The sequence below is a fragment of the Cynocephalus volans genome, chromosome 6 (assembly GCF_027409185.1).
Source record: "Cynocephalus volans isolate mCynVol1 chromosome 6, mCynVol1.pri, whole genome shotgun sequence".
Taxonomy (NCBI): Eukaryota; Metazoa; Chordata; class Mammalia; order Dermoptera; family Cynocephalidae; genus Cynocephalus; species Cynocephalus volans.
In genome coordinates, this window is record NC_084465.1 from 94367336 (window position 1) to 94393514 (window position 26179).

General features: G+C 40.2%; 1 protein-coding gene across 2 annotated transcripts in view; it reads right to left on the reverse strand.

The window, feature by feature from the left end:
• PDE1C (phosphodiesterase 1C) overlaps window positions 1-26179 on the reverse strand; it is a 622342-nt gene that overhangs the window by 390665 nt on the left and 205498 nt on the right. The window lies entirely within an intron of this gene.

Consider the following 26179-nt stretch of genomic DNA (forward strand, 5'->3'; position numbering starts at 1 on the left):
TATCCTGTTAGATAAACCTGTCTTTTTAAAAAAAATTATCAATATACAAGGTAGTTGATTTACGTGTCCCTTTACCAATTCCTCCTTTTCCCATAAAACCTGTCTTTTTTTTTTTAAATGAATGGGCCACATTATTTTACTTACTATAGCTTTATAATATCTATTAATATCTGGCAGTTCAAGCCCTCCTTTTTTCTCTTTTTCGCTATTCATACTTGCTTAGGAAAACTTTAGTTAAAATCATATTGTCAATTTCTAAAAAGGAATCTCCCTTCTGAATTCACACCGAGTGTATTTAACAAAAGCATAATTAATTGTTTACTTAATTTATTTATCAAAAGAATTATCATCTTAGTATACTATGCTCTCATCTAGGCATGTGACTGGTCCTTTCTGAAAGGTACATCTATTGTAGTTATTTACCCAGTTCCTCTCCCTCCCTACTTATAATAGCTCCTGGCAATTTATTTTGGAAACATCTCCTGCCCCATTACTCATTCCACATGAGTCTGATGGTCTTTCATCTACGTTACTCCATGGCCCTGATCTCAGCGACTAGTCAAGGGGCAAGTGCATAACCCAAGCTTGGATAATCACAGTTCTTCCTTAGTATTTTCCATACTGAAACGAAGGGAAGAGCCCTTTCTTTCCTCTTAGATTGCTAGTGTGGGCAACCATGTCCCAATACACGAAAGAGCCTGAGAAAATGAAGCTAATACCTACGGAAAGCAGAAAAGGAGGAGTCCAGAGAGCAGCATGCGTCTGGTCCTACTACCTCATGTCTCCAGATTTATCAAGCTATGGCTTTTTCTTTAAGTATGTAAATTACTACAGTATCCTTCCAGCAAATCCCCTTTCGATCTTAAGATATAGTCTGGGTTGGGTTTCTATCAGCTGCCACCCAAACGGTCTTCCCATGTATTCAAAATTTTTATTTCCTTCAGTAAAGTTTCAATTATCTTTTTGTCCTGGAAATTTTGAGTAAGTTTCTTCCCTTAGCATTTTATATGTTTGCAGGCTATTGACTATTCAAGTAGTGTATTCACTTAACAGTCTGTCTCCTTTCTAAACTCTTATTCTTTTTAAGGATTTTCCCTTGCTTATTGTTTGTTTTTCTAAGCACATACATCATCTACAAAATAAGTTTTCCTTCTCTTTTTTAACAGTTATACCTCTGATTTCTGTTTCTTGTCTTATTGCATTGGCTAAAACTTCTGAAAAAAATTTAAAGCCTATTGACTATATGAAGCAACCTTATCATTTTGCTGGCTTCATTTCATTTCCTATTTATGAAATGTCTATAAAAATTTCTGTTGTAGCCTTATTAAAAATTTCCCTATTATAAGCTAGTTTGAGTGACTATTTCAAGAAATTAAAATTCAAGATAATGGTTTTGCCATCTGTTGAGATGATCATGTGGTGTTCTCTCTCTCTCTCTCTCTCTCTCCCCCCCCCTTCTGACCTACTGATGAGATGTGCTGTATTGGTAGCAAAATAAAGAAAACTTATTTTCCAGATAGTATCAAATTCCCTCTAAGGAATTTCATTGGGAAAATAATTTGATAAGACAGGGAACGGTTGGGAGAATATGAGGGGGACCTAAGGCATAGACTGAAAAGAGACAGCAAAGAAAGAGTTAAACTTTTCTATATATGAAAGGATCAGAATACAGAGGTGAGCAAGAGTGGGGTGGGGGGGATGGGGGAGAGAAAGAAGGTGGAGGAATATAGCTGTGAGCTGGAACCATACTTGGTGCTATAATTTGAGTGTTGTATTGTTATGGTAGTATATTCTAGATTTTCACTACTAAGAATTCTATTTAAGGCTTTTTGCAATTATATTCATAAAAGAGAATAGCCTTTAGTTTCTTCTTTCATGCAGTTCTCATCATAGGAATAGTCTGTTCCCTGATATCTGAACAAAATTGCGTATAAAATTATTAGGAACCAAAGTCTTTTTAGAAAAGCAATCATGTCACAAATTTTTCAAAGTCTTCCTTTGTTACTGCTGCATTCAGCTTATCTATTTCTCTTGGAGTCAGGATTTTCCTTTAGAAACTGCTAATTTATCAGCATAAATTCCTATGCATTTTCTATTTTAACCTTCATCGATATATTAATAGTTTTAAGTATCTCTTTCTTTATTCATTTTCTCCTGACTACTTTCTAGAGCTACTCTGACCAATAGAGCAGCCATTAGACATATATGACAATTTAAATTTAGATTAACTAAAATTGAATAAAATTTAAAATGTACTTCCTTTGGGCCTGCCCCGTGGCTCACTCAGGAGAGTGCAGCACTGGTAGTGCCGAGGCCGCGGGTTCGGATCCTATATAGAGATGGCCGGTGCGCTCACTGGCTGAGTGTGGTGCAGACCACACCGTGCCGAAGGTTGCAATCCCCTTACTGGTCAGAAAAAAAAAAAAGTACTTCCTTAGTTGCACTAGCATATTTCTATGATTAATAAGATACATGTGATAGTAGCTACTGTGTTGGACAGTGCCAACATAGAACATTTCATCATCACAACAAGTTTCACTGCACAATGCTATTTAAGAGGTTTATTGATGTTATTGCCTTTCGAATGAGGTAGGGCTTGAATTTATAAACTCTACTGCTTTTCTCATTTCTAATTCATCTGGTTTTGTTTTTAGATTTGATATTTCCATTCCCCTGCTTTCGATAGATTAGTCTTCCTCTTTTTTCCCTAATTCATTTCAGTAGCGGGGTGGGGGGGCAGGCGGGTGGACAGTACCAGGATCCAAACCCTTGACCTTGGTGTTACAATACCTAATTCATTTTTGAAATCAGAGAATTTGTGTCCACGGCTTTGGCTGCATGTCACCTGTCTGGACATGTCAACTTTTCACCAAATCTGCTTTCTAAGAACACTGCAATGGCAATTTTCCTTTTCCCTTTGACCCAGAAGTTTCCTATTTTGGAAAAAATATTTCAAATAATTTGTTTCGGTTGCTGTTGTTATTTAAGCTTTTCTTCTTTCTTACTTTTTTATTTTCTAGGTAACAATATGATCATTATACGGTAACATTATATGGCAATATTATGTTATCATATGGTAATATTACATGGTAATATGGTAACATTATAACAACATGGCCAGAGATTATATTCTGTGTAACTTAATCTTCACCTAATTTAATTCTCTGTCATCCGACTCATGGTAATTTTTGTGGTTATTCCATGGACATTTAATTTAAATAAAAGAACCATCTCTATATGTAAAATATAAGGTGTAGAGCTATCACATCTTCATTGTGACTGTATCCCTTATCAATAGAAAATTATTCACTTTGTTCTTTATTCCTTGAAATCTGCTTTTTATAAAGTTAATACTTGCACAGCTACCTCCTTTTTCTTTGTAGTTACCTGAAACATTCCTGCCTAAAATTTTTTGTTTTAGTTTTGTCTCTTGAAACAATATACAGCTGTAATGTGTTTTAATCCAGATTGGGAAACTGTGATAATTATCTTTAAAATTATGCATTCTTATATTCTGTTTCTCTTATTTTTTATCAACATCAATAACTTAAGAGTAACCATTGACTTCTACCTGTATGAGATGATAAAATTACCTTTCCCATATGTCATCTTCCTTCTATTCACTTTCATCAACATTATGTAAATTTGTACATTTTGTTGCTAAATTATTATTTTAATATTAAGATGCTTCACTGTTAGGACTTATGTTTCACATTACATTTTGTTTTTAATTTTATGTCCTATAAATATTTGGACTTAAGGATACATTTACCTGGGTTGGGTGCTTGACAGTTCTTTAAAATAAAAATGTATAATCTAGAGCAACACTGTCCAATAGAACAGATGCAAGCCATGCGTGTAATTCTAAATTTTCTAGTAGCTACACTTATTAAAGACAAACAAATGAAATTAACTATAATAATATGTTTTATTTAAGCCAATAAATCCAAACTATTGTCATTGTACACACAATCATTATAAAAAATATTAATGAGATTTTTATATTCTTTTGTTTTTTCCAAAATCCAGGTGTATATTTACACTTATAGCACATCTCAGTTCATACCAGCCACCTTTCATATGCTCCACATTGTAGAGGACAGCACAGCTCTACAGAATTTATTTTGATTCATGTTTCAATTGGCTAAAGTATATCTTTGAGTAATTCTATCCGAGAATGACATGTTGGCTAATGAGATACACATGAACAACAACATAGGTATACATTTATTGATTTCCTATTCAATTCTGAACATATTTCTCAGTTGTATTCTGCTATTTATATGCTGTAGAAAAGAATAAGGAACCAAGTCTGATAGTTTTTTTCTTTTGTAGGTAACCATTTTCCTTTATCCTTATAATTCAATGATTTTGCTAGTATACATGTAATGATGGGTTATTTTCCCTGATTTTTAAATTTATTTTTCTTGAACACAGTGAACCCTTTCAATCTGAAACCCCAAGTCATACTTTCTTCCATTCAGACAAGTTGTCTCAACTTTATCTGTGAATGCTGCTTTTGTTCCAATTGTTTGGTTTTAGTCTCTGAATACCTACAATTCATTTATTTATGTTAGTTTTTTTCTCTAACCCCATATTATCTTTCCTCATCATTTTTAATTCTTTATCATTTTCTTCTATACTCTCAAGTTTGTCTTTCAATCAACCATTGATTAAAACTTTTTTGATGTCATTTCTTCAGTGTGCATTTTGATTCCTATGTTGTATATTTGCTTTTTTTTTTTTCCCCCAGCAGCTGGCCCATAAGGGGATCTTGGTGTTATCTGCACCATGCTCTCCCACTCTCCCTAGTGAGCTAACCAGCCAGCCCTCTTCTACGTCTTTCTGCTCCTATCTCATAGGAGCTATATCTACCTGCTTCTTATGGAGAATGCAAAGTAGACTTTACATTTTTTCTTTGAGCTTCTACATGAAGTCATTTCTCAGAAGTCTACCTTTCCCCTAAGCCTTTAGGATAGTGTTTCATTTCCCTAGTTCTTCATATTTTATTTGGAGTTTTATTTTAGATTTATCCCTAGTTTAATCATTGTGGAGTGGAAAAGATGACTACAGAGATTGTTGTTTCCCACAAAGCGAAGTAACTGGGTTACTCTAGGTTTCATTCACTGTCTACATGCACTGCCAGATAAAATCAGCAGGAAGAACCAACAGTAAGACTGAGATTCTTATTCAAAAACAGCTAGTTATCACAATAAGCAATGCACAACCCAACCTAAAGAGTGAACAGCAAGAATGGCGCCTTATCTGCTTCAAAGGGAAGTCTTGGCACCTGTCTTTACCCAATTGATGTGCACAGCTCTGACATAATTTTCAAAGTCTGTTTAGAAGAAATTCATCTGGTTCCATGGATCACTATATAGTGAGACTATCAATTTGGGGAGTAAAGGTCTCGATTACTCTTTGTCATACATAAATGGAATGAATCTGTTCAGCAGAGTAATGATGCAGACAAGATTAAAGGGAGACTGTTATCAAGAACTTTGACAGCATTCATTTAGTATACTAATTAAAACAGAAGCTTATCTATTGAGAGCAAGTCTACCTGACAAACATTATGTTAATGCTGAGTGTAAGTTAGATACTTGAGAGTTAGAAGATAGCATTTTAAGAGTTTTCTGTAATTTAGGCTTTTGCTAACTCAGACACCGTCTCCCCCATAAATAAGTGATAATTTTTCAGTGCATAACTACCTTGAAGTATGCTAATGTCTGCAAAGCATGTAAAAATCCAAGTCTTACCATATGCAGGATGATTCATCTGTAAATCTGCCTAGTGTTCCCTTAGGAAGTTCCAAGGCTGATTTTTAACCTCATTATAAAAACTTACTGGGAATGAATTCAGTGATGTAGTACATACAAAAGTGTTCTGAGCTCTTGGAACAATGAGCCACATTAACCCTAGACATGTTTAAATGGGATGTGTACTGTGATGAAAAATAAAAGTATTTGAAAGTAACAGCTTGAAAATTTGGAGTTTTTATCAAGAGTTCCAGAAAAACAGAGGCTTTGAAGGCTAACATATTGATCACAAAGAACTTTTTCTTCCTTTGGCCCAAACTAGTCATTGCTGGGAATAAAAAAATAAAAATAAAACATAAGTAAAAAAAGATAATGGGTCATCTGCTGTTAGCAATAAGCTTCTTTAGAGAAAGAACTGTGACTTACTCATTTTTATACCCCTGCACCCAAAATGTCCTTTCAGGTTAACTTTTGTATCTGCTTCTGAGATGTCTGCTTCTGAGGCTGTAGAAAACACATTAAAAACTTGGATGAACACCTCATCAGCCGTTTCTTCCTTCTATCTGCTTTACTTATATCACGTATGGATTTTCTTCAGTTTCTGACCCAACTAGTTTCACATCTTGACCTCTCTTCTTATCTTGCCCTATTGGATTAGGGACCCTAGATTCATAAAATTTACTGACCTGAAAACTAGGCAATTCTCCCATTGGTTCCAATAATTGCAGCTGCAAACATAAGAATTTCAACAGAGCCCCAAGAGTGCACAGCTGCAGAAGGAATTGTTCATAGCTTAGTCTAGAGGCTGGTGCCCCTGGAGCTGCACATTTCACAGCCTACAAGACCATATGTGTCCACCTCGGGCTCCAATCCAAGCTTAGCCAAGGCATAATGCACACAACAGCAGGAACCACAGTACCACCTTGGTCTACTTGTCTGTCTTGGGGGTTGAGGGAGGTAGAGATTAGACATAGTGCTTGGCACACAATAGATGCTCCATGAATATTTGTTGAAAAGGAGGCATCCCAGGAACTTGTGACTGCTAAATCATGGAAGTCCCATAAGTTAATATGCATCTGACTTCTTTCTAGTAAAGGAACTGAGCATGAATCTCTAAGAACTGCCAGAAGATGAGTGGATTTTCTCCCCTTGTTCAAGGTTGGTACAGATCTGGAATCTTTCCATTTACTCTAATTTCAGTCCAATTGAAAAGACACTTATCGAATTCCTACTATACATTAACTGACAAGACACAGATTCTGCTTTCAAGGAACTCAAAATCTAGTGGGGAGACAGTCATTAAAGTGTGAAGCAAGCAATAACTGTAAAAATATAAAATGTCAAATAAAGGAGGAAGTGGCTAAGTTTGTCCCGGGAGTAAGGCCAAACTTTATAGAAGACGTGGCGTATGACCAGAGTTTTGAGAGATTAATAGGTTTGTTTGGTGATCAGCAGAGGGAGACTTTGCACATGCTGTTTCTTTTTTTTTTTTCCGTGACCGGCGCTCAGCCAGGGAGTGCACCGTTCATCCTTATATAGGATCTGAACCCGCGGCGGTGGGAGCGTCGCCGCGCTGCTAGCGCAGCACGCTACCGAGTGCGCCACGGGCTCAGCCCTGCACATGCTGTTTCTTCTGCTTAAAATATCATTTGAATTTCCATATAAATTTTAGAATACTCTTATCTATATCTATTTTTTTTAAATCTTGCTTGGATTTTAATAGGAATTGTGTTAAACCTGTATATCAATCAGGAAAAACTGGCATCTTTACTATGTTTCATCTTTCAGTCCATGAACACAGTATGTCTCTCCACTTTAATTTCTTTCATGAGCACAGCATAGTTTTCAGGATACAAGTCTTATACATGTTTTGTTAGATTTATATCTACATATTTCACTTTATTTTGAGTAACTTTAACTACTATTATATTTTTAATTTTGGTGTCTAGTATATAGGAATACAATTGATTTCGTACATTTGTCTTATATCGTGCAACTTTGCTAAACTCACTTATTAGCTGTAAGAATTTTGCTAATAGATTCCTTGGAATTTGCTGCATAAATAATCATATCATCTGCAAAAGGGAAAATTTTATTTCTTCCTTTATGATCTATATTCTTTTTTGCATTTCCTTTCCATTCCTCATTGCACCAGCTAGAACTTCTAACACTATGTTGAATAAGAGTGGTGTGAGTGGACAGTCTTGCTTTGTTCCCAATATTAGGAGAAAAGCATCAGTATTTTGCCCTTAAGTATAATGTTAGCTATTGGTTTTTGGTAGGTGCTCTTTATGAAGTTGAGAAAGTTTCTCTAAATTATTTTTCTGAGAGATTTTATCATGAATAGATATTCAATGTTGTCAGATGTTTTTTCTAAATCAACTTATGTGATTGTGTGATTTTCCTTCCTTAGCCTGTTAATATGATGGATTATATTGATTGATTTTTAAAATAGTGAATGATCCTTGCATCTCTGGAATTAACCCCACTTGTTTGTGGTATATAATTCTTTTTTTACATATTATTTGATATATAGCTAATATTTTGTTAAAGATTTTTGCATCTATATTCATGAGAGATATTGGCCTGTAATTTTCTCATTTTGTACTGCCTTTCTCTGGTTTTGCTATAAGGATAATGCTTGCTTTATAAATGAATTGAAAAGTATTCCTTCCTCTTCTATTTTCTGATAGAGACTGTGTAGAACTGGTGTTAATTTTTCTTTTAAAATGTAGTAGAATTTTTTAGTCACAACATCTGGGCCTGTAGATTTCTTTTCTGGGAGTATTAACTACATATTCCACTTCCTTAATAGTTATAGGGCTATTCAAATTATCTATTTTATATTGGTTGAGTTGTGGTGGTTTCGATTTTTCAATAAAGTGTTCCATTTTATCTTTTATCAAATTTATCTGTGTAGAGCTGTTCACAGTATTCTCTTATTATTGTTTTGATATCTGCATGACCTCTAGTGATATCCTGTTTCAATCATGATATTTGCTAATTATGTCTTCTCTCTTTTTTCCTTTGTCAGCCTTGCTAGAGGTTTGTCAATCTTACTGATCTTTCAAAGAACCAGTTCTTTGTTTCCTTGATTTTCTCTGTTATTTTTGCTTTTAATTTCACTAATTACTGTTCATATCTTTATTATTTTCACTTCTGTTGCTTGGTTTGGTTTATTTTGCTCTTTCTAGGTTCTTGATGTAGAAACTTAGATTATTGATTTTGGACTTTTCTTCTTTTCAAATGTATACATTCAGGGTTATAAAATTCCCTCTCAAACTTGTTTGAGCTGAGTACCACAAATTTTGATAAGTTGCATTTTCATACTCATTCAGTTCACTGTATTTTTATCTCCCTTAAGACTTCCTCTTTGACTCATTGATTATTGAGAAGTGTGTTCTTTAGTTTCTAAGTGTTTGGAGGTTTTCCTCTTATTTTTTTTTTTTTTTTTTTTTTGTCGTTTTTTCGTGACCGGCACTCAGCCAGTGAGTGCACTGGTCAGTCCTATATAGGATCCGAACCCACGGTGGGAGCGTTGCCGCGCTCCCAGCGCAGCACTCTACCAAGTGCGCCACGGGCTCGGCCCATCTTTCTCTTATTGATTTCTAGCTTGATTCCATTGCTGTTGGAGAACACATTCTGTACAATTTTAATTCTTTTAAATTTCTTGAGGTTGCCTTATGACACAGGATATGGCCATTTTGGTATATATCCTGTGGATACTTTGGAAAAAATGCACATTCTGCAGTTGTTGAGTGAGGTGTTCTATAAATGTCAATTAAATCCTGTTGGTTGATGGTGTTATTCTATAATCTTGCTTATTTTCTGTCTAAGTGCTTTATTTTTGAGAGGGGAATGTCGAAGTCTCCAACTGTAATTGTGGATTTACTTACTTCTCATTTTAGTTTTTTCACCTTCCATTTAATACATTTTAAAAATCTATTTTTTGGTGCATAAACATATAGGATTGCTATGCCTCCTTGGTGGGTTGACCTTTTTATCATTATATAATGTCCCTCTCCATCTCTGAATTTTTTATATTAATATAGCCATTACAGCTTTCCTTTTATTAACATTTGCATGAGCTATTTTTTTCCATACTTTTACTTTCAACCTGCCTATATGCTTATATTTGAAATGAGCTTCTTATACACAGCATATAGTTGGGTCATGTTTTTAATCCACTATGCCAAACTCTGTTTTTTAATTGCTGTATTTAGACCATTTACATTTAATATAACTACTCATATATTAGGGGCTACATTTGCCGGTTTATTTTTTGTTTTCTATTTTTTCTGTTTTTCATTTCTCTATTTTCTTTTTCCTGCTTTCCTATGGCTTACTTGAACATTTTTTAGAATTCAATTTTGATTTATCTATAGTGTATCTCTTTGTACAGTTTTCTAAGTGGTTGTACTAGATATTACATTATATTTAAATTACTTATTGCAGTCTCCTGGTGTCATTATTTTTTCAGTTCAAGGAAGGTATAGAAACTTTACCTCTCTTTATGTCCCTTTATTTTCCTCAGTTTATAACATAAGTTTACTAAATATTTCCTCTACATACATTTAGAAGCCCATCAGATAGTGTTATAACTTTTGTTTTAACCATCAAACATAATTTAGAAAACTCAAGAGGAGAAGGAAACCCTATTGAATTTACCCATATTGTTGCTTACTGTGTTCTTTCTTTTTTCCTGATGTTTCAAGGTTCCTTCTTTTATTGTTTCCTTTCTGTTTAGAGAACTTTCTTTAGCCATTCTTTTGGGGTAGGCCTGCTGGCAACAAATTCTTTTGGTTTTTCTTCATCTTATAATGCCTTGATTTCCCCTCCATTCCTGAGGTGTATTTCCTGCTAGTTTTGGGATTCTGTGTTGACAGTTTTTCCTTACAGCACTTGAAAAATATTGTGCCTCCACAGCTTCTGATGAGAAATCTGCTGCCATTCAAACTGTTTTCCGCTTATAAGTAAGTTGTCTCTTTTCTCTGGCTGCTTTATATAATGCATCTTGGCATGGATTTCTTCAGGTTTTAACTGACTTTCTCTGACACATATCCAGCAGAGAAAGAAGGTGCATCACCTCATTACTGGCAGATGGAGGTAGAAGTCCAGCTTCCCTACTGGGCCTCCATTGTTCCATATACACCTGATAAAGAAAGCAACTTTGTTACTGCTGGGAGGGAGGTGAGAATTATGGCTCTCCCTGTGGTCCCTGCTGACATGTAAGTCCTGATTCTTCACCAGGCCTCTTCTAATACCACCCCAGCAGAGAGGAAGGAGACGCTTTGTTACTCTCAGTTGAAAGTGGCAGTCCAGGTTCCCCACACATTCTCCACTGACATCATGATGAGGAGGAAGCCATTGTAGAAGTCAAGTAGCAGGGAGCTACTTTTTTTCTGAGACCACCTCAGCAAGGATGTTTAGATAACTTGTCACAGCCTTTTGAGGGTGAACATCCAGGATTCTCACTTAGCATTTTTTGGCATGGGTAGGGATGGGGCCACAGTTTCTTCTGTGATGTTTGGCTAGAGTAGAGTGATTATTGTCTAAAAGATTTCTGTCTTGATAGGCTGCCTCTTTCCTGGCCCTTGGGTAGACAGAGCAGAGTTTTGTTGGGGATCTTTCTTGTCTTTACCTGTTGGCATTTACAAGTTTTCTGGCTTTTTCAGCTCTAAATATGGGACATATGAAGTAAAAAAGAAAACCAGAGAACTCACCACTATGTTGTTTCTTGGGTTTCAAGGCCTCTAGTCAGTCTGGCTTCTTCTCTCAAACTTTCAGAGTCTTCTTCTGTTTGTTTTGTATGTAATTTCCAGGGTTTTTAGTTGTACCTCTTGAGAGGAATAGGAAAAATTTGTCTATTCCATCTTTCTAAAAGCAGATGTCTGAAGGCTTTTAAGAAGGGGATGACATGGTCAGATTCGTCTTTTGAAAGATTTCTCTTGCAGGGAGAAGAATTGACTTCACAGAGGAAGATGAAGGCTCAGTAGAATCTATTACGTAAGGGACAATAAGGACCTAAAATAAAGCTGTGGCAGTGAGAGTGAAGTGGAAAGATCTGAAGGAGACAATTCAGAAGATAGAGTTAGTGGAATATGGTGACTGGTGAGGGAGAAGAGGGATGCACACGTGATTTGTAGGTTTCTGGTTGATGCTGCCTAGTGAATAGAATGGCACCAGTTCAGTTAGGAAACACAGGAGTAGGAATTGTACAGGAATGAGGAGAGATGATGCATCCATTCTGGGAACCTGCTGTTGAGGTTTTCATTTTCTCAACCTTTGGTTCATAGAAAAGTTTGACAGCTTCCTTGTGATGCTATCTTAAACATACTTCCTTCTCTAGAAAATCATAGAATGGGATGCTGCCCTTTAAAAAAAAAAAAAACCGAAAACTCACTAGCTCTCCAAAGAAGATACACAAATAGGCAGTAAACATTTTAAAAGAGGCTAAACATTATGAGGCATTAGGGAAATGGGAATCAAAGCCACAATATTTTACCACTTCACACACATTAGGTTTAAAATCTTTAAGAAAATAACCATACCCAGTGTAGGGGAGGATTTGGAGAAATCAGAACCCTTATGTATTTCTGGTAGGAATACGAAATGGTGTGACCACTTTGGAAAACACTCTGGCAGTTCCTCAAAATGTTAAACTTAGAGTTACCATATGATCCAGCAATTCCACTCCTAGGTACATATCCAAGCTAAATGAAAACATTTGCCCACACAAAGACTTGTACACAAATGTTCATAGCAACATTACCCATAATACCCAAAAAGTTAAAACAACCCAAATGTCCACTAACTTATAAAAAGAAAAATAAAATGTGGTATATTCATACTATAGAATATTATTCAACAATAAAAAGGAATGATATTCTTATACATGCTACAACATGGATGAACTTTGTAAACATTATGCTAAGTCAAAAAAGCCAGTCACAATAGACCACGTGCTGTGTGAATCCACTTACATCAAATGGCCAAACTAGGCAAATCTACAGAGACAGGAAGTAAATTAATGGTTTCCTAGGACTGGGGTCATGAGTCTCAGAATGGAGAGCCATTGCGATTGGGCACAGGATTTATTTTTGGAGTAACACAATTTTCTAAAATTAGATTATGGTGACAGTTGCAAGACTACATGAATATACTAAAAACCATTAAACTGTACACTTTAAATAGGTAAACTGAAAGGAAGAGTCGACACCAGTTGAGGATCCACCGGAGAGAGCCCGTTTATTAGGCAGCACACACACACATATATATAGGGCTTTAAGGGGAAAGCTGATTGGCTTAAAATACAATCCCTACTTAGCATACCGCATGGGGTTTGGGGGGGAGCTGATTGGTGTGTGATTTGCGCCGGCGGGAAGGAGAATATGGAAGAGAAGGGCAACCAGCGCCATGATGGGGTGTGGCCGAGAAGGGCTTATGTGATCGGGGTGTGATCCCTTGGGGCATTTGGGTCCCTACATAAACTTTATGGTATGTGAATTATATCTCAAAACAGTTTTTTTAAAAAACTAAGTACTAGCAATCATCCTAATGTTATTTATATTTTTAAATATGAATCACATAAATAATGGGTCATCATTTTTTCCTGCATTTATTCTTTCTGGACTCAATTGTCTTCTTCTTGAGGTACATCCTTCAGTAGTTCTCTCAGCAAGGACATATGCGTGGTAAATTCTCTCAGAATGAGTTTGCCTGAAAAATGTCTTTATTCTTCCCTTGCTCTTCAATGATAGTTATCACGGTATAGAATTCCAGGTTGACAGTACTTTCCCCTCATCGCTACACAAATATTACTCAATTTGTCTTCTGGCTCCTAAATATGCTGTTGAGAAGTCTGCAGTCAATCTAATTAATTAGTGGATATATCAGTTAAGATTAGATAAGTCTGAATAACAGAGACTCAAAATTCCAGTAGATAAAACAAGACAGAAATTTGTATCTCTGTTATGTAAAACCCCGGATGTAGGCATTTCAGAACTGATACAGCAACTCTGTTCTATAAAATCTTCAGATTACCACTCTACCAATCCTTGAGTGTGGGCATTATACTTGTGGTCTGAGATGGCACTAGGTATTACATTTGTTCCAGACAGCAGGATGGAAAAAGGATAAAGAAGAAAAGGGATAAAGGATGCACAAAAGCCTCAAGAAAGTTTTTAAACTTTAGAAAGTTTAAATCTTTTCCTGAGAGTTCTTCTTACACTCTATTGGCCAGCACTTAGTTACATGGTTGTACCTAGCTTCAAGGGAACCTAGGAAACACACTTTGTTTGGAGGTTTGAGGACAGAGGCCCAGCTAAAATTTGAGATTCTTTTAATAAGGGAGAACTAAACTCACAGTCTCAGACACAATGGGTAACCTGTCTTTTCTCTCCAATTTTCTTTAGGGTTTTCTCATTGTCTATGATGTTCTACAGTTTCATATAATGTGTCTAGCAATAGGTTAACTTTTTTTTCTTGCTTGAAATTAGATATGCTTCTTCAGCATAAGGATTCATATCACCAATCAATTCTGGAAAAATTTTAGCCACTATATCTTCAGTTACTACTTTCTCATTCATTCTCTCCGGTCTTTCATTCTGGAATTTCTATTTCATGCATGCTGGACCTTCTCATTCTATCTCCTGTATTGTTTAACTATTCTTTAATGTTCAGCATCTCTCTGTGCTATGTTCTGAATAATCTCCTCAGATATAACTCTCTCCTGGTTCATTATTTCTCTCTTTCATCCTATCCAACACAGTTAGATAAACTAGGCTTGGGTTTTGTGGTGGTGGTGGTGGTGTTTTTATGCTGCCTTTTACATTTCTATAGGTCCTCTTTAAAATTTTCCTTTTTTAAAATGTTTCATTCTTAGAGTTTCAATTCATTGTTTATCTTTAGTCATTTTTAAATGGACCTACATCATATTTTCTCTCAGTCTGCCATCATATTATCTCAAGTTCCTAGGGTTCTAACTTTCTATTTGTTGTGGTCACTGACTCTTGCTCATCCTGGTGGATTGCTGCCCCCATGGGGTTTTGATTTTGTTTTTGATTTTTAACATTTACTTGTACATATATGAGGGGTACGGTGTGTTGTTTCAATACATGCATATACTGCACAATGATTCACTTAGGGTAGATAGCATAGTTTTGTACACATCAGTCCACCAATTCTCCCTCCTCCCACTTCCCTCCCCACCCAGTCTCTGGTAACCATTATTCTACTCTCTACTTCTGTAAGAACCACTTTTTTTTTTTTTTTTTTGGTCGTTTTTTCGTGACCGGCACTCAGCCAGTGAGTGCACCAGTCAGTCCTATATAGGATCCGAACCCGCGGCGGGAGCGTCGCCGCGCTGCCAGCGCAGCACTCTACCAAGTGCGCCACGGGCTCGGCCCTAAGAACCACTTTTTTCTTTTAATTAAGATTCCACATATGAGTGAGATCAGGCGGTATTAGTCTTTCTGTGCCTGACTTTTGTTTTTTGTTTTTAATTTTGACTGTGAGCTCATAATTATTGGGTCACATTTTCTCTATGGGAATATCCTAATGACTTGGGTTGTATTTCAAAAGATTTTTACAATAGATTCTGCCATTACTAGCCCAGAACCAATTTTCATTCATTTCTTTGTATGAAAGTGTTCCTGGACTATGCCGCTAGATTCAATTGCCAGGGAAGACATTTCCTCAAGAGCCAGAAGAGGCAAACAAGTTCCCTTGTTACCTCCTTATGCTAATGGTGTATTTTGTTTTCCTGAATCTTCTTTCACTGAAGATGTAGCCCTTTGTTCCAGTTATTCATTGCTAAGTAACAGATCATGCCAAACTTAGTGGCTTTGAACAACCACCATTTATTTTGCGCATAAACCTGCCCTTTGGGTAGAGCTCACAGGTGTCCTCACAGCATCCCAACAGGCAGCTGGATGTTGTTCTTAGAACCTATTGTTCCAACAGGTGGAAGCTGCATCACCTTTGATGATCTAACTGTACAAGCCACATGGTATCATTCCTGCCACATTCACAGGCCACCCAGATTCTAGGGGAAAGAACACAGGCTTCGCATCTCAGTGGGAGGTTTGTCGGCATCACATTGCAAGGAGAGCATGTGGTATGCAAGATATAGTTGCAAATATTTTTGGAAAACACAATCTGCCATAAATTTTATGAGTCCGGGTTTAGGCAGAAGTCTCAGATCCAACTCCCCACCCTACACAGCCCCAGGCCTTCTTTCCTTTCCGCCATGTTAAAACATGGGTTACTAGAATCCATGGACTTAGCAGCACCACTCTCAAGCAGTGTAGCTGTAGAATCCGCGGATGTGTTTACAGGTTACTGTACTGATGTTAAATCCCTCCTTCATTGCTGGCACGTGTGGAGTTCCCTTTTTTTAGTGCAAGTTTATGCACTTAAAAGTACCTCAAAGATACTTTACACTGCATTTATATGTGCTTGTAAAAAATGAGGAGGGTTATCAGGTTTTCCTACTCTATCTCTTCCTGGAACCAAAAACTTCACTCTATCTTTATTCAAAGGAGTCCACACTCAGAGGCACTTGGAGTAGCCAAGCCGTGTCTTCCTTGTCCTCTCTGTGGTCATGAAAGAGAGTAAGGCTAGGCCTGTGAACCAAACTGACTCCATTTTCCCTGCAGAGGACACTTTGTTACTCTTCCACTCCTCCGTCATGAGACCCCTCAGGGCAAACGATTACCCCAAGGGCTGCCCTGACAAAACAGACTGAGATAAGAGAAAAAACATATTTACTGAGTGCAAAACCCCTCCCCAAGTCTTGTTTACTATAATTATAAAAGTTACAGACTAACCTTAAGACCCCTTTAGGAATTCCCACCTGCGCACAAAGCATCAAGGTAACTGCTACAACGACCCTCCTGGGGTGACAATGATGAACACCACTGCCTACTGAGCATGAGCCCATGACGCAACCAGGAAGAACAGAACGGACCACCTCCAGTGACGCTGGCCTGCCACCCCTTAACTCCTTTCCCTATGAAAGACCCTGAACAGCTCCCCTCCGGGGCTAGCTTTACTGTTGCTACCCCCCTTACGCTTAAGTCTATCTCCTCTTTTAATAAAGCGTTGCTTGCTTTACTATTTGGGTACATTGTTTATTTCTATGACTATGGAATCCGAGAGCCTAATTTAATCACTGGCAAAAATTGGAAAGTTTTGGGCACCGGAGAGGACTCCAGCTGCAAGAGGCAAGTGGCCACTGGGACTATTTTGCTCCCATGTCTCTGCTTCTGGTAGATCTCTTTCCTGGAGTCCCTGGCCTAAATTCTGACAAGGCAATGATTTGTTCTCTTTACTTTTCTCTGATTTCTGAGCCCTCTTCTGTTTGGTTGGACTGTATCCATGTCTATATAGGTGCATCCTGGAGAGCTCCCAGCTACACTTGGTTTCTCATTTTCCGAGCCCTCTTCTGTTTGGCTGGATTGTACCTACGTCTGTATAGGTGCACCCTGGAGGGCTCCTGGCTATGCTTTGTTTTTCTGATTTAAATCTAGTCGATACTTTTTTTTTATGCTGAAAACAGTGGGGAGAACTGCTTTTATCAATTACTGTTAGTGGAATAGTTTGGCCCCACCGATTAGGACTAGGCTAAACTGGACCCCACTGCTGCTCTTTTCTCTTTGTTTGTTTGCTTGGTTAGACATTTAGTTGAGTACCGGTAATCTGAATAAACCTTCCAATCCTTGCATCAACTTTTGGACTTTCAGGTCATTTGTTCAAGGCAAGAGGGCAAGCCGAGCCTGGCCTGTCGGTAACACTCACACTGTGCACACACACAAAAAAATTTCTAAAGAGATTTTTAAATTATATAAGCTTATACACATGTAGCAAGGAGTAAATATTTGTTATGATCTCAGCAGGTGGTACCACAAATCCCACTAAAGGAAAGAAACTGGTCTGCATTAAGGCAAAAAATAAGTTGAAAGGAGGAGAAGGTGAGATGCTGAGGCGTGGAAGTCAGCAGACACCAAAGCAGTGAAGAGACGGTCAAGCTGCTTTGCCTGAGAAACTTGAGGCGTGTCTTCTGATTCCTAAGAAAGAGGTGAAAATAAAGGATAAAGGATGGAAGAGGGAAAAGAGAGAAGGATCAAGAGGTGGTAGGCAAGGAGCTGCATGGGCAAAGTGGTCTTTAAAACAATTATTGGTGGTAGGATGGCTGAAAGGACTGCTGAGAACAGGACTATGGATTTTAAGTTGTCTGTATGCAACAGCAGTGTGTATCGTTGCCCTCTCTGGTCGATCTCTTAATCTTCAGTCAAATTCTGTTTTGGTCAACAGCCTTTGGTTACTCCAGCGGAAGAAATGAAGAAGGGGCTTTGTTGTACACCTGAGTCTATGTCAGAGCAGATATGAAGATAGCCAGAAACATTAAAAAAACAATCAGTAGAGATAGGAAATCAGGGCCAAAAAAACACTGTCATCCCATGTATTCACAGAAGCCATTGGGAGTGCTCTGAACTTCCGAAGGGCACACTATGGAAATTTGAGCCTATTTATCTAGATCTCAATGGTCCAGGAGCTTCCAGCTGACATCTGGGTTACAAACTCCTAGAAGCTTCTTATAGTATCATCAGCCAGTCCACTGGGGCCAATGGCTAATGTATTGGGGCCAAAGGATACAGTGGACATATTTCACAGACTCTATCAAACACATTTAAAAAGAGCAAGTCACAGTCTCAGTGCCCTTCCCCCACTCCTCCCCCCTCCCATGTACATACACACTCCAGTTCATCACTCTGACTATGATCATCAAACCTTTCCAGGGCAAGGTATTTGAGCATTGGATGGGTTCCTGCAAAGAGTTCATGACCCCCTGACAGGGATGTCATACAGGGGATTTGAGTGGGATTTGATGGAGTGGTGAGCATTGAACTGGATCATTTTTAAGATTTACTTTAACTGAAAATTTTCAAATCTAAGATACGGGGTTACTATATATGTTGGCTGAACCAAGCTGATTTGCTTGGCTGATAATAACTACTTGATGAAAGGGATGGAAAAAGGGGGTTAGATAAAGCAGGAGAGCCCCCTGGTGGGCAAGCAGCTAAATCTTGGGTGAACACAAGTTGGGGATAACTGTCTGTGGTTCTGAAACAGAAATATGTCATGATAAAAGTCAAAATTTAAGGATATGACACAGGTCACTGTGTGGGGCATAATTATAAATGTAGGTAAGAAACTGGTGGGCCAGCCAAGCAGCTCTTATGATGACCTGGTTGTGGAGGAAAGGGCCAGGACTAGGCATGAGGTGACTTTAGAAAAGGAAAGAGATTAGATTTAAGAGACGATGCAGAGCAGTGCCAGTTCCAAGGGTTGGGTGGGAAGACCTTTAGACCATCTCCCCATAATCTCCATCAGCCACTCCAAGCCCCTCCAACAAAAATAAAATAATAGTAAAAACAACATACTATTCTTTGATAAGGACAATTGACATTTGCTCCATCTTATACATATGTGATTTCAAGTGGCTACAGAAAACTGCTAATTGTATTATTCTGTAACATATAAACTGAATAAATACATTGTACTGCTCTGCACCCTGACCTCTTTGGGGCACATGTATAAACCTGTGAACCATCATCACAATCAAGGTACTAAGCACAGCATCACCCCCCAAAATTTCCTAGTGTTCTTTTGTAGTTTTTGTTTGGTTGCTTGGTTGGTTTTTGTGGTAAGAACATTAAACACGACAGCTGTCCTCTCACCATATTTTCAAGTGCGCAATGCTGTACTGTTAACTATAGGTAGTGCGTTGCACAGCAGATGTAGCACTTATTCCTCTTGCATAGCTGCAATTTTATATCCATTGAGCAACAATTCCCACTTGCTCCTCCCCCCAGCTCCTAGCAACCACCATTCTGTTCCCTGCTTCTATGAGTTTGTACCTTTCAGCCCGCCATAATGGCCTGAATGCACCAATCTCATCTGTCCTAGGCTCTGTCTCATCATAGTACCTGCCCTAAGAACAGGAAAGCCCAGCCACAGCTGCAGCCACTACTCATGGCATTTCTCAGTCCTTCCTCCCACCCACCTTATCTTCCTTTGTCTTTATCATCCTGGCTCCATAACCCATCACGCACCTCCAACTCAAGCTCCGAACATTTGCCACACACCCTCCCGGCTATAATAATCATCTAGAAAAGTTCTCTGGCTAGACCCCGGCACTCTCTCTGACATGATTTTGAGTTTGACCTGGGGCTCCACACACGAACATCACCATGTCATAGGTGCTGCTTCACCTTCTGTCCCAACCCCAGCGCTCGCCCTTGCCACACCTCCCTGCCTGCCCCTGCCCACCTCTGCCCAGGGAAGGGGTCATTCACCCAGCACAAAAACTTCAGGTGGCCTCCCCTTGCCATTCATTCTCCCTAATTACTCCAGCTCTTCAATAGGAAAATCTATTTCCAGCATTACCCAGATTTTTACTTCCCAAAGCAAAAGATACCAAATTTGAAGGCATTACTAATTTAGTCTCCATTTCCTTACTGCTTTTGATACCACTATTTTCTTTTCAATGACTGTTCATCTCAGGGGAGAAATTGGTCTTCCCTCAGTTCAAGAAGCAATCAAAACCCTAGAGCAGAGCTGCTCAGCTCCACAAGTACTGGGGCTGCTGTCTCCCTCCACAGTCTCTTCCAAAGCCCTGGACCCCCTTAACAGGAGCTCTGTCCAATGCACTGAATGCAGCCTCTTCCAAGTCTCCTGGAGTAGAGAGATGCACACCAAAGTCTGGGCTCTTTCTGCCACACTGTGGCCATGTCTGAACACTACATGTGGCCTTTATTCCCTTTCATGCAGTATTGCATTTTTTTTAAGATTAGACATTGCCTTCTCTACTTGTTAACCCTACTCAGCCCCCAAGCCTCAGCTAATGTTCGTCTTCTCCAGGAGGATGCCCTTGAACCCACCCCTAGCCCAGGCCAGCTGGGATTGTCCCCTCCTGCTTCCCCAGTTCCTCCTCCCTGTCTCAAGCATTTCCACACATGGTGCCACAGCGCGCACTTCTGTCTCCCTGATGACATGGTGAGTTCTCTGAAGACATATGTACTCATCTGCATCTCCAGGGCCTAGCACAGGCAAGTCTTCAATAAATGCAAGTGCAAGACAGGCAAGCAGGCAGGCAGGCCGATGACTCGGGGTGATAATATACACAATAACAGCCACCCACATCTACTGACCACTTATGGTGTACAGGTGCCGTGCTGCACATCATTCATCCCAGGTTAGCAGTGCCAGTATCCACCCCAGCGCCCCAGCCTCAACCAGCAGCTGAAGGGTTAATGCTTGTCCTATGGAGCATTCTGGACCCTGGTCCTTCACAAGTCCATGGCCAACATGTGTTCTCATTGGTCAGTGACGATGTCACGTGTTTTTAAGTATTTTAACACTCGCCCTGCTTGTGGTCGTCCACGACAACTCTAGAATTTCCAGTACTGCAGTGTCCCAGATCCAGGGGAGGAAATGCGGCTCAGAGGGGTTAAGTTCACACAGAATTCAGAACTCCTGGACACAGAAGCCAATGCCCGACACCACAGCCGACGTCGCTAACAACTTCTGAGGACTCTCCCACTGGCATGTCAAGACCCTGAGGACATGTTCTGGAGGGTTAGGGAGTGTGAGTGCTGGCAGGGGGACAGCCCACAGCAATGTAACATTAGCCTGAGGAAGAGCTGTGGGGACACTGCAGGCAGGGTACTGGTTCCTCGGTCTTCACTCAACAAGCATTTGTTCCTACACCGGGCACAGCCAATACACAGCTCAGCCAGGCCCTTGGCCTCAAGGAGCCGACTGTCTAATGCAGAGACTGGCAGACACATAAAACAGACATCTCTCAGGGGGAGGGCTCTCTGGACCTGGCACTGGAGGGCAACCTGGCCAGCATCCCAGACAGTGGACCAGCAAGGGACCCGCAGCCACACGGTCAGCTGACTTCATCTCACAAGTCCCGGGAGGTCAGTAGCCCCTGCCTCAGGGGCTCCAGGACGTCCTCACCTGGCTGGGGCCTGAACCTGGCTGGGGAAGGCCAGCTCTTCACCACACAGTCCCAGTCCCCAGAGGCCACCCCCAGCTCCAGGAAGAGGGTAAGATGCCAGCCAAGTGTGAAACCCTTTGAAGACTCCCCCAGAATCAGGGGCCACTCCTTAGACTGGCACCAAGACCCCTCTTACTTGCCCCCAAGCTGCCTCTCCAGTTTCCCAAAGCATAAGGCTCTTTTGTGCCCATGTGCTCCCTCTCCCTGGGATGGGCTCCTGGACCTTCGTCTCCTGGGTAACTCCTAGCACCCTTCAGCACTCAGTGTGAGCATCCCCTTCCTGGGGACCCCTGATGTAATTCATTTAAATGTCCTGACCTGTGGTCCCCCTGCCTCCGACCCCCCCCCCAGCCTCATGTTGACGCCTCTGATAGCACTTAGCACATTATTTAATAAGTTTTCCTCACAACAAGTCTTACATTTCTGAAAAATCTTGTTTTAATCAGAATTTATGACCTCAGCATATAGCACAATGCCAGGCCCATGGTAAGCGCTAAGTGAGTACTTGGTAAGGGAACAGGTAAATGAATGAAACAGTGGAGTAACACCTTGTCCCCTCTGTTTACACACTGACACTGCACTGTTGAGTGTCTGGGGGTAAAAAAAATTAAAACATCTGCTATCAATCATTTTCACCATAGTAAGAATGAATCAATGTCTCCTCTTCCAAGGGGATTTGTATTCAAGTGGCTATGGTTTGAATGTTTATGTTCCCTCCAAAATCCATAAGTTAAAGCTTAATCCCCAAGGCAACAGTGTTTGGAGGTGGGGCTTTTGGGGAGAATTTTAGGTCATGAAGGCTCCATCTTCATGAATGAATTAATGCCACTGTGAAAGGGCCTAATGGAGGGAGTTTGCTGTCTCTTGCCCTCCTGTCTCCCACCACGTGAGGACAGCATTCCTCCCTCCAGAGGACACAGCACAAGGGCCTTCGCCAGGTGCCAGTAACTTGTCATTGGACTTCCAAGCCTGTAGAACTGTGAGAAATAGATTTCTGTTCATTATAAATTGCCCAGTCTCAGGTATTCTGTTGTAGCAGCACTAAATAGACAGAAATCTTCAGGTTTTCCCCCTATTTTTAGGAATTTCTGACATCAGTGAGCCAGTGGGAAAGGTTGTCTAGGGAAGGTGTCCAGATGGAGTCAATCGCATAGAGATCACCACAGTGTGGATCTACGAAGCTCATCCCATACCGAGGCTCCAGCACTTCCCCAATCCAGCTACCAGACTCCCAAATCCCTGAGCCACAGAAATGGCAAACCCCAGCCCCTCAGACAGGAAGGGAGTACTGTGCACTGGGAATGGCAGAGCTCAGAGACCTAGAATTCCAGCAGTGAGCAACCCTCAATCTGTGTTCTGAGCCTCACCATCCTCATCCGTGGTATGGAGACACCAGTCAGCTGACATGGGCAGCACTGGTGGTGGAGAGCTTGGCATGCAGTACCCACGCAAAGGGCTCTGCTGGCTCAACCCGCCCCTGCAGAAGAGGAAGCCCCAGAGCAGGTGCTCCAGCCCCAGGACTGCTGGCCCCACAATGGCTGCCAGTCTCAGACCATCTGCTGGTCCAAGGCCGACATGCCCTGGGCTGACATAGTACCTTAGAGTCAAGATCACTCTCAACTCCTTACCCTCCTGGACACTGGCATTCTCCTGTAGGTTTTAAAGGAAAATAGAATATTCTCCACTTCCTTTGAACCTCACTCCCCTCTCTCCCTCCTTCTTCCCAACTTCCATTTCTCAGAGAGTGACTTCAGCATCAATCTATGTGCCCAAAGTTGTTAGGCAGATGCTCTGACTGAAGTCAGGTTGACCAAAAGCCACTGCATGAGCCTAAAATGATGGGACAGGGTGATGAAGGGGCATCTTTAGCATCCGGAGTATCCCGGGACTCACTCCACAGTGTCTGTCTCCACAGCCAGCTCCTCCTTCTCTCCCTCCCTCCTTCCCATACCAAACTCTTCTCTGCTGACCCCCCAGCAGGTAGGTCCAGTCATCACAGCAAAGGCTCTGACCTCCCGCTCCTGTCACGCTAGTTCCATGCTGGGCAATGCACACTGTCGGAACCTTACATCCATCTCATTGGATGCAAGAATTAGAGAATGTTGCAGCACTTCAATCTCCAGTCTCCAAAGAAAAGTCTATCAGCCAGATCCTCCCAATCTTCCCAAACTGAACTTTTCATTCACACCACTCGATGACGGTCATTTTCAATGTGGTAAAGGTTAGTCAACATCAATTGGACAATGCTACATTAAAAAATTTTTCCTTCCTATAAGCCACCTAATTTTTTCCTCTCTAGTATTTGCTACAAAATGACATAGTAGCTAATGTGCCATCTAACTTTTTTTCAGGATGTTGTACTAAGTCAGGAGATTTTTTTTTTTCTTTTCTTTTCTTTGTTTCTGAATCAGCCCAACCTAATTGGTTTGCGGTTAATTACTTCTCTCCTATATAGATATGTTTTTCCTCCTGTCCTCACTTACCTGCAGCTAATAAGCTTTCAAGTGAGACACATTGTCTTTCCAACCCAAACACACCGTTTACTAGTTGTATAAGCCATTTGCAGGAGGAGTTGCCCTCTTCTCTCTGCAAAAGGACTAACTGCTTATATTAGTTCATTTCTGTCATTTAGAATACCTGAAACTGAGTAATTTATAAAGAAATGAAATTTATTTCTTACAGTTTGGGAAGCTGGGAAGTCATGTCAGGGGGTGTATTTGGTGAGGGCCTTCTTCTTGGTGGTGACTCTCTCCAGCTATGCAGGGTGTCACATGGTGAGACTTGCATGAGTAAGAGAGCTAACCTGCTCACTCTCTCTCCTTATAAAGCCATCAGAACTATGCCCATGACCACTCATTAAACCATCAACCCATTAGTCCATGAATGGATCAATCCATTCACCAGGAAACAGTCCTCACAATCTAATCACCTCTCAAAGGCCCCACTTTCAAATAGCATATTTGGATTTCCCATCCTCTTAATGTGGTCACAGTGGGGATCAAGCTTCCAATACATGAACTTTTGGAGGACACATTGGACTCATAGCACTGCTCCAGGTCCCATTCCAGCATCATGGTTCAAGGACCCCATCCCCTTCCTACATCTCTGACTAGCATCAAGAACCCCTGTGGGTGCAGCCAGCACAGCATGCACAGCGTGGTCGGGTTACAAATCCAGAGTATTAATTTGCCTGACTACTGCTTGGAAGATGAAGAAACAAAAGGAATAAAAGCATATTCATCATCCTTACTGAGCTGTGGGATGAAATACTTATTTTGGAAATAATGATTCCAGGTAGGAGGGCAGTGAGAAATGGGGCCCATGGAAAGCGAGTGCTTTATTACACAATTTCTAAAATGTGAGCACTTAGTGCTCTTTTATTATCATACATTATTACAGTTCTATAAAAATCATTTCTAGGAAATCAGCCTCAAAGTTTTGAAGCCTCCCAAAAAAGCTTGAAGACAGAGGTGAGAAGAAGCCCTGTAAACAGAGAAATTACACATTCAACTTCACTTATTAAGATTTACTATGGCAATATCCACACTCAGATCTGACCGATCCTGCATGAACAATCAAGGGTACTTCAAAAAGTTTATGGAAAAATAGAATTGAAAGAAAATGCAAGTCTTTCAAGGAGCTTTTTGAAGTCCCCTCTACTGCAGTGACCAGGAATCTATGGAGTTCCTCTCATGCCACAACTTCAAAAGATGGCGGCATTTTCACAAAGGTTATGACTTTCCTATTTTTAAGGTGGAAAAACTGAGGCCCAGAAGGTATAAGTAAAAGCCAGTGAGGCAGTGATGTGATGGAAAGAGATCCATCTGTTTTGATTTACAGCTCTGCCATCTCTCCACTGGAGACATAGCAGGTCTGGGGAGCTTCTCTCCCCAGTCCTGCTCAATCTCTAGTATTTCCACTCCCTCCACTGGAATCCAGGTTTTCACTTCAGGGAGTGTATTAAGTTGCTGTATAATTTACTAATCACACTGGCATAGAAAACAGTGAGAAACTTTGGACTCCTGCTCCCCCATGGGAATTGAGACCTGAAGACAAAGGATTCAAGTGAAATGAATGGGAAACTCCCAGCCTAACTGCGGCCTTAGGAATATCCCAGTGCCTAAGGGACACTATTCAATCTAACGGAGCTTCAAAGTGTCACCAAACTGAGGTAAAGCCAGTGGAGCAAGCCCATAAATCCCCACTGAGTGGTGATGACGTTTTTATACAAGTAGAGACCTTGAGAGCTACAAGCTTTTCACATACCTTCCTCTATCCTCATAAAAAGCCCACCCCACTGCAGTGCACTCCAAATGCACCATCCTTTGAAGAGCAAAGCCCTAGAGCACAG